The sequence below is a fragment of the Haemorhous mexicanus genome, chromosome 8 (genome assembly GCF_027477595.1).
Source record: "Haemorhous mexicanus isolate bHaeMex1 chromosome 8, bHaeMex1.pri, whole genome shotgun sequence".
In the NCBI taxonomy this organism is placed as follows: Eukaryota; Metazoa; Chordata; class Aves; order Passeriformes; family Fringillidae; genus Haemorhous; species Haemorhous mexicanus.
The window spans coordinates 31,486,514-31,498,894 of record NC_082348.1 but is presented as its reverse complement, the minus strand read 5'-3'; the positions used below and the strand labels follow the sequence as shown (position 1 = coordinate 31,498,894).

Sequence of the window (12,381 nt, the reverse complement as noted above, 5' to 3'; positions counted from 1 at the left end):
AACTGAGGGAGAAAAAGAAGAAGAAAACCTAGGCCCAGAAGCCATGCCAGTGGATCATGCTGAAAGGTTAAAAACCATCTGAGTGATTTTCCTAGGTACTCTCAAAATGCTGATATGGCACATCCAGCACACAGGGTTGAGGGAACAAAAGGCTTTGAAAGGACCATGCTGTGACTTTCATAATCAACCCAATAATGACACTTTAAAGAGTTGAAGATGGACCAAGATCACCTCCTTTAGCCAGAAATTAAGAATTTCTAGAATGAGAAACTAAAAATACATTCAAATTAACACAACTGTACTCCAGACAGAATTGTTTGAGCTCCCAATTGTAACCATTACTCCTGTTTTAGATAAAACCTACACTGTGACAGCAAATAAACATGAAACAAAAATCTGTTTTCACCAGCGTGTAATCTGTGGCAATGTTAACTGCACTTAGGACATAACACAGAGAAAATTACCTCTGATATTACCTTTCACACCATCCCTAGGGAAAACCGAGGGAGAGTGATATCCTTGGCCTCTGTAGGACAAGGCAAAGACTGCAATTGCAGAGTTTAACTTGATGGGAATCCTTACTCTTATTTGCATACTGCTTTCTAAAGTTCTTCTTTTCTAGGACTATAATTTCCCGTTTGTTTTCAGCAGAAAGGCTTTCATTTCCTGACACACACACACAATTAACAGATTGAAACCATTTTTTAAAATCCCTCTTTACCCACTTCTTCTAAAACTGGAGAGGAAAAAAAAAACAACCACCAAAAAAACCAAACCAAAACAAAGGAAAAAAACAAACCCTCCCCCGCAAGCCCCACACTGGGCTGGCAGGAACATAACCACAAGAAAGGCAGCAGCTCAGCTCAGTGTTTAAGGGCCTACTTAGCATGTGCTTTTTTCCCAGCTGCTGCCAGCCACACACACACCCAGCGCGGCCCTGGTGGCCCTCCACGCATTTTAATGCAATAAACGACACATTTAATAAAGAATGAAGAATGCGCAGTGGTAGCCTCGCAGAGAGTACTTGAATAGCACTCAGCAAAGAGCCTTAATTTGGCTTTCCTGAACTTGTTGAAGCTAACTTTTTGCCCAGAACACACTGAATCGATGCTGAAGAGGTTCCCCATGGCGATGTTATGGCACACACGCTCTGAAAGGAAGACGGCCCTGGAGTTCAACAGGGTCATTTATGGAAAGGGCTCCCACCCCCACCTTCCCCTTCCAAGAAACTGGACATGTGAAGACAGACATTTCTTTGAGAGGAAGGATAAGGCAGAGGTTAATTTCATCTGCATGAGCCAGCATAGGATAAACTGTTGGAAATATTGTCAAGCCACATTCTTAATGCCTGGCAAAGTGACTCACTCAGAGTCATCACAGGAAAGGAAGTTGAATAGAATCAAAAACGGAACAGGATGGGGGCTTAAACAGGAGAAAGAAATGAGAGAAAGGAAACTGGATTGTTTCAAGTAGGCTGAGGTTACAAGTTCTAGAACGAGATTATTTTTAAAATACACATATAAAATATATATCTATAAAAATATATACGCATATATAAAAATACATGAATGTATGCATGTATTTATAATAAAAAAAGCTTCTTTCCATTTAAAGAGAGACTTGTATCTGTGGATTGCTTTCCAAAGATGCCTGCTAAGGTATTTGTTTCCGTTTAAGGTGGAATTAATATGGTCTGGGAAATAAACAACAATCCCCTCTAGCAACCCACAAATTTTTAACGATCCTATTCCTATTCCACACAATATGAAACTCTCAGAATATGGAGCTCACGCTCAAGTAAAAATCCACCACGATACAGCATTAGTACATCATTCCCTAAAGAAACACTAAGCAATAAACTAGTTGGTTTTTTTTTTCCCCACACCAAAAAATTCAACATTGACTTCTACTTGAAACTCTGTGACACATGGCAAAATTTCTCTTCTCCAAACTTTTTTACGGGGAGCATTTGGATGATTAGCCACCTTACATATCCATTTCAGGCAAGTCAAACACTAACAGTACGCAAACTGTCTCACTATGTAAGTCACTTGCAGAAGCACCCCTTTGACTTCATCACAGCTGAAAACACATTACTCGTGCAAGAGAATGTTCACCAACAAAAAGAACAATTTTGGTCCCCAGAGAAAGTGATAAAAACATTTTTTAATAGCAAGGCAATACTGAACTGAGTCACAGCTCTTTATGTTTCAGCAACATCACCTGTGGGTACAATTTCTGACTGTCTTTTTTCATGTTCAAGGGGACACACAGAAAGATGAGTACACCCATTAAATCATATAGCTAAAAAAACCCCCCAAGTTTCAGACTTAAGGAGACATGCCTGGTCAAAAAATTGTTCTGGAAAAACATATTAGAATAAATATTTCTAAATTCTTCTAAAAAGATTATCTCTGTTAGTGTAATATTTCTTATTTAATCCCCAGCGTGACACCTGCTGGATTTCACTAACTGAAACTAAAGGGCAGATATTGCCATTATACAGAATATCTCAGGATAATAATTGCAAAAATGTGCCATTTTAGCAATAAAAGGCTGCGGAGTAGAATACTTTCCCTCCATTTAGGGTACTAAATAAACACATAGATGCAACCACAGAAAAAGGAAGTATAATGTCTAAAATCTCACTCATTTCCGAAAAGTAAGTTTTTAAACTTCTATCTAGGAAGGATTCTAGGGCATAACATTTGGTGACAAATTATATTAATTTCCGAAAATACTGATATGGAGAAAATACTTTTAAATCCCCAAACAAATTAGTTCGGGTATAACAAAAATGTTCTCAGTACATCCTTTGTTTTACTTTAATAACACTCTAAAACTCTACCAGAATTGCCAGTACTGGGATAACATAAATTTTATGAAAACTGATTGGCAAGATTTTACCACTGTAATGGGGGAGGAAAAAAGTATGGAGAAAATCCAAATGGTAATTCAAAGAGTGATGCTTTGTGCCCATACAAACATTCAAGACAGCGTAGTTTTCAAGCTGAGAATATCAAAGAATAGGTGGAAAAGATGATGCAGTTTCTAGGAACCTAAGATATTCAGCCTAAACACAGCTGATGGTAAACAGCAGGTATGAGGTAGGTGTAGGTGCATTGAACACAGTAATCAAAAGAAAAAATTACTAATTTCTTTGGTTGGCTCTTTGTTCACGGTACTACAGGGGAAGTCAGACTGGGCTTCATGAAACAAAATCATCATCAATTTTTTGGGGGATATTTTTCCACATATAGCCTGTATGACCCAGACATAAATCCAGAAATGCAACATTGTTTTGTTTTCTAAAATCCAGTTAGAATGGTCAGCTACAACTTAAAAATGGCCAAAACTGCCAGAAGAGGCTGGAGTGACACTTAGGATATACTAAAAGGTAACTGCCTCAGACACACATGCAAATTTACCACAAGAGTCTGATTTCTTTTCTTAAAGGTAGAACATGGCTTCTCTCCTGGAAAGTTTTTTGGTGCATTTGAATGAGTTAAGTGCAAACGTATGTTTCCAAAGAAAGGCAACTCAAAATAGATCACTTTAGGACAGCATATACGGCAGAAATTATTGGAAGTGTTTGCTCAGAGCTAGGGCAGAAAAAGGATGACTTTGCTGGGAAAATGTAAACAGTACAAACAAACTTGGGAGACTGAAGCATGAGAGACAACTGTTAAAACAAGACTTTAAAAATGTGAAAGTTTAGCCTTTCAGCTCTGCCCAGATTCTAAAATAGAAGAAAAAGTGTTGCTCAAGAGAAATGGTCTAATGGAGCCCAATTTCATAGGATCGTCTATTTTACCACACTGGCTGTGGAATTCTCCATTAAGGTCACAGGTAAGAAAAAGGCTGTTTTCTGCTGCTCTTTGTGCAAGTTTTTTTACACTGAAAACATCAGAACTGCCAACATGAATACAAAAAGTAAAAATAACAGGTGGTGTCCACATACAGAAAGCTTTCTCTGTTTTGTTTCAGACATTAGAAAGATGCACCATTCAGATGTATGCAATTCAGAATATTAGCACATGTGATTCCCAGTTTTCCAAACAAAGGATAAGGTCTAGAGTTAATTTCCTTTGAAAGTTTCTTTGTAAACCTACATTCTCTCTTAGTTGCGACATTGGCAATAACAGAAATCAGCCTGAAATAGACCTGCATGCATTGTAGGTACAAATAATATACCAAATATGTTATTATATGTCTAATACACATAAACCCATATAAAACCACACTTATTTTTCTGCCTAAAAGTTATTTGTTAGCCAACTCACATCTGTTTTGATAGCAACAGTAGTCATTCTTTCCTCGACACAGCAGTACCAAGGATATTGTTAATTCCAGAGCTCTGACAATTTGCTACACCAAACACTTAAAATACTTCCCAGGGACAGAGCAGTTCCACGAGCAAGTGAAGGCTGTTTTCAATAAGTGCAAAGCTTGGCTGAGGAAGCTGCTGCACATGGAACTCAATGACAGAGCTGCCCAGGCTTGCAGAGCAGAGGCAGCTGGGGCACCGAGGTAAGGCAAATGCTGTGTGTGTGCCACAGGGGTGGCAGCTGGTCAGGAGCACTGAAGGGATTTTGGTACCAAGTCAAGAACATCGTAAACTCATTGGCAACAGATGGGAACAACTTCTAAAGGAGAAACTGCTTTGTTTTCCTAACTGTAGACTTGGACTTCCCTCAATGGCTTCAGTAGATAGTAAATGTTGGGCATAAGCTACAGCAGTGACTAGATACACTTCTTTTAAATATCACCGAATACGTGTTATTCTTAAAAACATATCAGTATAAAACATATAATTTCTTCCAAATGACCACGGTCCCATTTTAATTGCATGACTGCATGGCTTCATGGACTTCCGTGGGTCCAGTCCTACCCAGCTCCTGCACAAGCCAGGAATGCTACTGGAGAAAGAGGATTACCCCAAATGTACAGAATACAAAAGCCAGTCAGTAATTACAGGGGTCTCAAAGGAAGTTTGTTAGTGTGCTTTCTTCCCTCAGTTGTGCTCTTAATTGTATCTTGGTCTATAATCTGAACAGCAATTCCCAGCTAGCCCATGGAACAACCCTTACTCCTGGATTAAGTCCCTCTACTGACCCTGGTAAGGCGTTGGTCACCCAAAGCGACACATGCAGATCCGCTTTTCAGATCATGTTTTTCAACTGACGTGCTCAAAAATTACAGAAATTAGTAACAAAAACCCAGCTGCCAACAGAGAGCAGAATGTGAAGTGCCTGGATGGATGACCGAAAAATACCCACATTTAGGAATGTCTTGCCCTTTGACAGTCGGTGGAAAAGTTCCCACTGGCTCTCAGTGGGCCTGGATTTCAACAGTTGTGTTGTATCAAGAAAAGCCTATTCAAAGGGACAAGTGCTACATCTCAACGCAGAGAAAGGCTCCAACTGATCAGAATTCAGGGTGCAGTAACATTTGAAGTTGAAAGGACACACATAATGCAATTCTTGAACCTGCAATCTATTTTAGATCTCCAGGTACTTTGTTTTATCCAGTGAAAAGTTCAGTCACACTGTTCTATATCAATGCTCTGCCTGTCTCTGCTTTAACCTGCAAATAACGTAGATTCCAACATCCAGCCTGCAAACAGGCACATGCCTGCCACATCCTCTGTGGGCAGACACACCTCAACCTACACCAGCTGCCTGTGAAGAACAACAAATAAGAACGGAAATCATTTAGCTGGTGTACTTCTAAACACAGTTGTTCCCACTGCACTGATCATTAAAATAGCATAAGCGCCTTTTTTGTGAAGTGTCATCTCCATTGACTTAGTGTCACCAAGTGCCTTTTGTGTAAAGGATTTTCAAAGTTGGATAAAGATTTTGGGATTGCTCCTATATGCAGTGAAATAGATGAGAGTTTAAGCAAACTAGAGAAGAAAACACCGTGCTAATACAGATTATTATTTTTAATTAAGAATTCCAGTCAGTACCACACATACGTACTTTAAAACACATCTGTCTTCAGATGTGGTCTTATATTGATCTAGATCTAGAGTGCCTCCTTCCAATGCACCAAGAGGAGCCCAGATTCAGAGCACATCCCTGAACAGGTTTCAGCTGTTAGAAGCATTATTAGTGTTAGTGCAAGAGAAGGACAAGATCCCCAGCAGCCACAGTAAGACTGGGAAAACTGCATTGGCACAATTGTAAGAGCAGCAAAGTCCATCCCCAAGGTACCTGGTGTAAGTTTATTAAGGCAAAGGGAACCCCTCGGTTATTTTAATAATTATTGCATTGTTTTCCCTTGTAAACCGCATGGATAACTGAAGGATTTATTGTAGATCAAATCCAGGTGTGATTTGCAGCCTAATAAGATTTATTTTCCTGGTTCTACGGCTCCACTGCTTACACACATGAGCAAATGACTAGAATTACCAATCTCAGCACTGCAACCTCATTTGTAAAACCAGAGGGTATCACATCTGTTTTGGAAAGCTTGAGGAGTGGCAAGAATTTTAACTGCCTATCAGCTGGCACTCGAAGGCACGGAATCACACACTTGCCACCGTTCAATAGTTTCTCGAGGAAGGGAAAAGTGGGCAATCAGCTATCAATAAATCAGCTCGGTGTTTGCGGTTAAAAACCTCAAACAACAACACACCGGCACGCGTACAGGCTTCAGAGCAATGCAACTTTTCCTCAAGCAAACAAACAGAAAGCCCAAACAAATCAGTAGCTTTATCTTTTAAGTTGTGTAATTACAACACAAAAACTAATTATGAAACAACACGAGTATGACCTCTTTCTGGTACAGTAAGTTTAGAGAAATACTCTGTAAGCAAACCTACACCACTTTATCACCTAATTCAGCCTCTATTGAAAGAGCTGCAGTTGTATTGAATTAGTCTTAGGGACCCTTTTCAAACCAGTGAGCCTCTAATTCTCTTCAGATGCAAAGAGAAATTTGGTTAGGTAATATTAGAGGTTTCAGGCAGAATGCTTACAACGCTGCTTTGGGCATTCTATCTATCTATCTATCTATCTATCTATCTATCTATCTATCTATCTATCTATCTATCTATCTATCTATCCTACCAAGCAGAGACGAAAACAACACCAGTTATAAAATCAGCTCAAGACCTCGCTCACTAAAATCAAAGGAAGGTTTTCCTTGCAGCCCGTGTCGGTGCGGATTCCGCATCCCACGCCGAGGCTGAAGCCAGAGCACACACGCGTGGCTCCGGCTGCGCTCGGGCGGCACCGAGCCGCTGCTCGTGGGTGAAGAAACAATGAAACCGCACTCACCAGCTGGGCTCCTGCCAGAGCGCTTCCAGATACAGCTGTGAGGAGCGGTCTCAGATAAAGCTGTGTGGATCTGTCTCAGATAAAGCTGTGTGCGGAGCGGTCTCAGATAAAGCTGTGTGCGGAGCGGTCTCAGATAAAGCTGTGTGCGGAGCGGTCTCAGATAAAGCTGTGTGCAGATCTGTCTCAGATAAAGCTGTGTGCGGAGCGGTCTCAGATAAAGCTGTGTGCGGAGCGGTCTCAGATAAAGCTGTGTGCGGAGCGGTCTCAGATAAAGCTGTGTGCGGAGCGGTCTCAGATAAAGCTCGCCCAGTGCCTCTAGAGCCAGCCGAGAGAGGAGCCCGGTGGGTGTAATCCGGGGCCGGGGCTGGCGGCTGTCCCGGCGGAGCGGCGCTGCTGCGGGAGCGCCGGGAGCGTGTCCGAGGGCAGAGCGGAGCGGCGGCGGCGGCAGCAGCAGCAGCGAAACATCAGAGCTTCCTGTTACATCACCGACCCCGCCTGCGGCCGCCTTAAGTTACTTTTCTCTCCCGAATGGCATGTCCCGGGGAAGCCGGGCTCCCGTGGTATCCGAGCTCCGGCGCTGCCATCTGCTCCCGGCCCCTGCCCGCACCTGGCCCCGGGACGGCTCCGCTCGCCCGCCCGGGCTCACGGCCGCCGCTCGCAAAACACTCACTCGCTGGTCTGCTGGTGAGGAGGCGACCACGGGACCTGTCCTTTCGCGTATCGAGCCACTGAGATTCGTCCTCCTCCTCCAGCCAGACCCATAGAAACAGATTAGCTTGGGCCTTTATGCAAAGAGCACACGAGAGCTGCATGCCTCCTCAGTGTGACTGACCTGACTAACCACCTCTGCCAGCGGCTGCATGACACCCCATACCTTTAGGGCTGAAAAGCTCTGCACAGAAATACCTTTATTCCTCATATGTAAAGCAGCTGCAAAGGTCAGATTCAAATTTTTAATTGCAAGGTGGCGCATCATTTACAGTACAGTATTTTTCTCCTCGGGTACAAAACAAAGTGTTAAAGAGATAAGTCTTTGAGGTATCAAGGGTAGAAAAGAAAGCAACAGGACCATAGTTATTGCTGATCTCTGTGCTATCTTTTTTTAAACACTGGTGATTTGAAAGCATGAATGAAAGTATGAATGGTTTGAAAACTGCCATGAGAGAGGACAAAACAAAATGAATAGCAGTCTTTCTACTAGCTTCAAAGAATATTGTACCAGAAACTAAAAATGTACTATGGACCAAATCTGTGCCTTCTGAATCAATAACCAGTTACTAGTGTGCACAGGACAACACTATGCTGAACAAACAGGGAGTTCATGGAGCATCAAACTCAAATTATATGAACACCTGTAACACCAGTACTCCTTAGGGAACCCCACAAGAGCCTCCCAAAAGCCACATTGTGACAAGGATCTATCAAAATTATACCACTGAATTTGCTCATAAACCAACATGAAATATTCTGCTTGTTTCTTGGTTTCTTGCTAAACCAGGCCTGGATACTCATTTGGCACATGTGAGAGGTGGTGCTTCTAGGGTCTTCCATCAACAGGAGAATGTTTGAGTTTTATAATCACTAAAAAACTAAGGACTGGCACTCTAAACCTCTAGGCAATGTAAAAACTGGGGATTAGCTCTGAACAGTAATGGAAATTAACTTCTGTAAAAGAAGTGGTGTCATCTCAGGTACAGGAGTTTTATCAGGAGTGATCCTGGTAGCATTGCTTTAGACAAATTAGGTCTCGGTTGTAGATTGCAGCAGGGTGCATTACACACTCTAGCTTAGAGGATAATCCATGTATTCCAGCCAAGCTCACAGCTCCAAGACAGGCACCTGAATTAGCTAGACGTGCATTACGCAGGCCACGTTTGATTTGGCTGGTCAAAGGCAGGGGCGTTTTGTGTGAGCGTTTTTGTTTGTGGGGTTTTTTTTCACTTGGTTCCTTGCTCTGCGGGGTTTTGAAGTTTATTTCTACAAAGTTTTATATTCTATTGATTTAGGTAACATTAAAACTTTCTTACTCATACCCTACAGTTACCCCTCAGCTGGTGCAGTTTGTGCTTCTGAGAGAGGTGCCTCCCCTGCATCTCCCCATGCCCTGGCTGCGAGGAGCGTAAATCACACCCGTACAGGCTGCCCTGCTTGCCGACAGCAAAGGAGGGAGCAGTTCAAGGGGACCTAAATGTGCAAAGCTACCTGCACTGGGACCAAAGAAAGCTTAAAAGCGAGAAAAGAGGGCAAATCCAGGGAATTCCCCCTTTTCCGTCAGAGCCACCCCGCCCGGCGCTCGCCGCGCCGTCGGCGCCCTCTCGCGACCATCCGGGGCATAAACCCAGGGGCGGAAGCGGCGCACGAGGGTTTTGCCCCCTTAATTAATTTAGGAATTAATTAATGCAGAAATTAATTAATTCAGGAACTAATTACCCTGTGTGAACACCCCCTAACCACACGCGTACAACTCTGCTTTACCTGAACCTCGCTCTTTCTTTGGAGAAACACTGAAACAACCAGTTAGGAAACGTAACCCTTAGGTCCCCTTCACTAAGTTTCAGAAGGCAGAAAAAGCTAGAAAGATGAAGGCTTGCTCAAAATGTAAATAAAAAACTATCAGATTTGAGAGAATAAGTGGATTGGAGATGCAGGGAGAAATGCAGAAATAAAACTGAAGCAGGGAAATAAAAAGGAGAAAAAGCAGGGCATAGCAGTAAAATTGTGAGGAAAAAAAGAACAAAATTAAATCATTTCTCAAATATATTTTGTTTTACCATTTGCATGGATTAAGGGCACATACCAAGGTATTGCAGGTCAGATGATATATGGAAACTCATCAAACCTCTGTGAAACTGCTTCAGCTTGTTGGCTGTTTTCATACAGCATGGGAGAAATTTCACAGCACTCCGAGATCTATGCATTTCCCCTCCAAAGCAACTGGAGAAAATTCTGGAATGAAATGACTGGATGAATGGACTCGAGTCAAGTGGGACTGTACAGTCACTCTAACACCTTAGCACAGCCTCATGTTCTGATTGCTTCAGCATTCTGGCACCTGCTCCATACCTTTTCCTGTGTTGTGCCTCAATTCTGCCTCTGCTCATCCTTTAGCTATCTTTGGGAAATGCGTAGATCTTTTTTTCTTGGTCTTGGATTTGGTTGTTCTGCAGCTACGGGAGGTACAGGAGCAAAAAGAAGTGAATGAAGCAGGAGGGCACAAAAGAAACTTCCTGTTATGCTGGAGATCGTATCACACTGCAGTTTGGACTTTCTATGGGAAGAAATAGCTCTATGTACTGTAGAACTAAACAAAACCAGAAACAGCTGGATGGCTGCTGTGGTGGCCAAACTGAGCACACACACAGCTGAGAGCAGCCTGCACTCTGATCAAATCTTGATTATAATCAGGTTTTTACAGTCTGTGACACTGCAGCCTTGATTCTCGTTGCACTAAGCAACAAGCCTGACAGATGAATCACTGTGAAATGTTTTCTTAGTCAGTTGAAGCAGAGGAACTCTTGAGATGCTAGCGGTACAAATTCTCTACTGTCTCAACAATGACACAAGAGAGACCTCACTGGATCCCTTAATTGCTGTTATTACAAAATGTACTTCAGCAGCACAAGAAGTTTCTTCAGTACAGTGTGAGTGGGGTAGGAGAGGATGGGAGAGTACCTGTCAGTCCTGTCCTACCTACAGCAGTCCTGGAGGAGTCTCACAGTCCTGGGAGCAACTGATCCCTCTCAGGGAGGAGACCCTGTCAGTTGGCAGTAGAGCTCAGCAAGCAGGAAACATAAAATGGAGAGCAGCCACACAGTCAGGGTTCTCCTGGGACTGGAGATGGAGAAAGGATGATTTTTTTTCCCCCTAGATTTTTTTTTCCTGCGTAGGTGTTGAGTCCAGGCAGCCACGGACAAGTTGCTGGAACAAGAGGGAGCCTGAAGGAGAGACACTGTCATGAAATGACACAGGAATCACAAGACAATCTGCACACAAATCCATCTTTTCTTTCCTATCCTTCTATATCTATTGTCTCATTTCAAACCATTCTGTTTTAGAAAGCTCATCATTCCAGTCTGTAATCTAATCAATCTCACAAAGCTAACAAATCCTTCTCAATTGTTCTTGGTGGGACAGCTTAATGAGTTTCCTTGTCTTTTACATGAAAAGCCCTAGTTGTTTTAGTTTAATGCAGTCACTTCAGCTCTGCCTCCCTTTGAGGTACGTCATGTAATCTAGAAATTATGTAAATTGTAATACTGGCAGCCCATGGGAAATTTTTGCAGCTAAGAGTGGAAGATCAGATATTTTACTGCCTTGACCATAAGATGCAGACAAGGGGAGGTGCAGACATTTGTACCCTCACCTGCATCCCTTGCCAGGCAGACACAAGCGCTGTCAGTGTAGAAGCAGGGTAACCATGGCATAAGGGCAAATCCTGACCCTCCCACCCCAAATGTGCCTAAATCCACTGGCCCTGGGGAGGCCACATGGCCTGCCGCACTCAGGCAGGTGCCATGGGACAAGTGGAGAGGTCTGGGAGCAGTTTAATCCATGGGTTCTCCACTTATCTGCAGTGAGGGATTCCAGCTGGTCTGAGTATTTGTCCTACTGCTCTGCTCCTGTGCAGGGCACCCACACCTACAGACTCCATTCCTGGTGCAGGAGGGGCAGCAAAACCGGGAGAGAAAGGGCAGAGTGATGAACCAGAACAGGAAGATAGCAAATTGAAACTGAAACCGGGGGACAAAATGTGCCAAATTAATTTTGTGGAGTTTACAGATTCTCTGGCAGAACTGCACTTTATTTATGTGGTTATTGCAGTGGTAGTCTCTGGTGCTAATACATTTTACATGACAAGGCTCTACAAAAATGCTCTCTGCTCTACACTCCCGTTCCTTGAGAATCTTTCAAATCAGAATTAATGCATCCTAGATGGAAAGAGCCATGAAAGGACTTAAGCAGCAGGAAACAGATTTGGAAAAAATTTCAGTATAAAAATCTGATTTTACTTATCCCTCATTCTGGTTTTTAGAATGCACAATTTTTTAACAATTTCAGCAGTAAAGCTTAGCCATGAGTCTAGATCAGTAACAAG

The 12,381-nt window shown here is 42.7% G+C and overlaps 1 protein-coding gene across 4 annotated transcripts in view; it reads right to left on the bottom strand.

Annotated features, from left to right (window-relative positions):
• LOC132330746 (calcitonin gene-related peptide type 1 receptor-like) overlaps positions 1-7,714 on the bottom strand; it is a 63,867-nt gene extending 56,153 nt beyond the window's left edge. For 3 of the 4 annotated variants that reach the window (XM_059853466.1, XM_059853468.1, XM_059853469.1), the window contains exon 1: positions 7,287-7,714. The gene's annotated coding sequence lies outside the window, so the exon portion shown is untranslated. The remainder of the gene's footprint in view (positions 1-7,286) is intronic. The other variant, XM_059853470.1, reaches the window with a different exon arrangement.
• Positions 7,715-12,381: the final 4,667 nt, after the last annotated feature.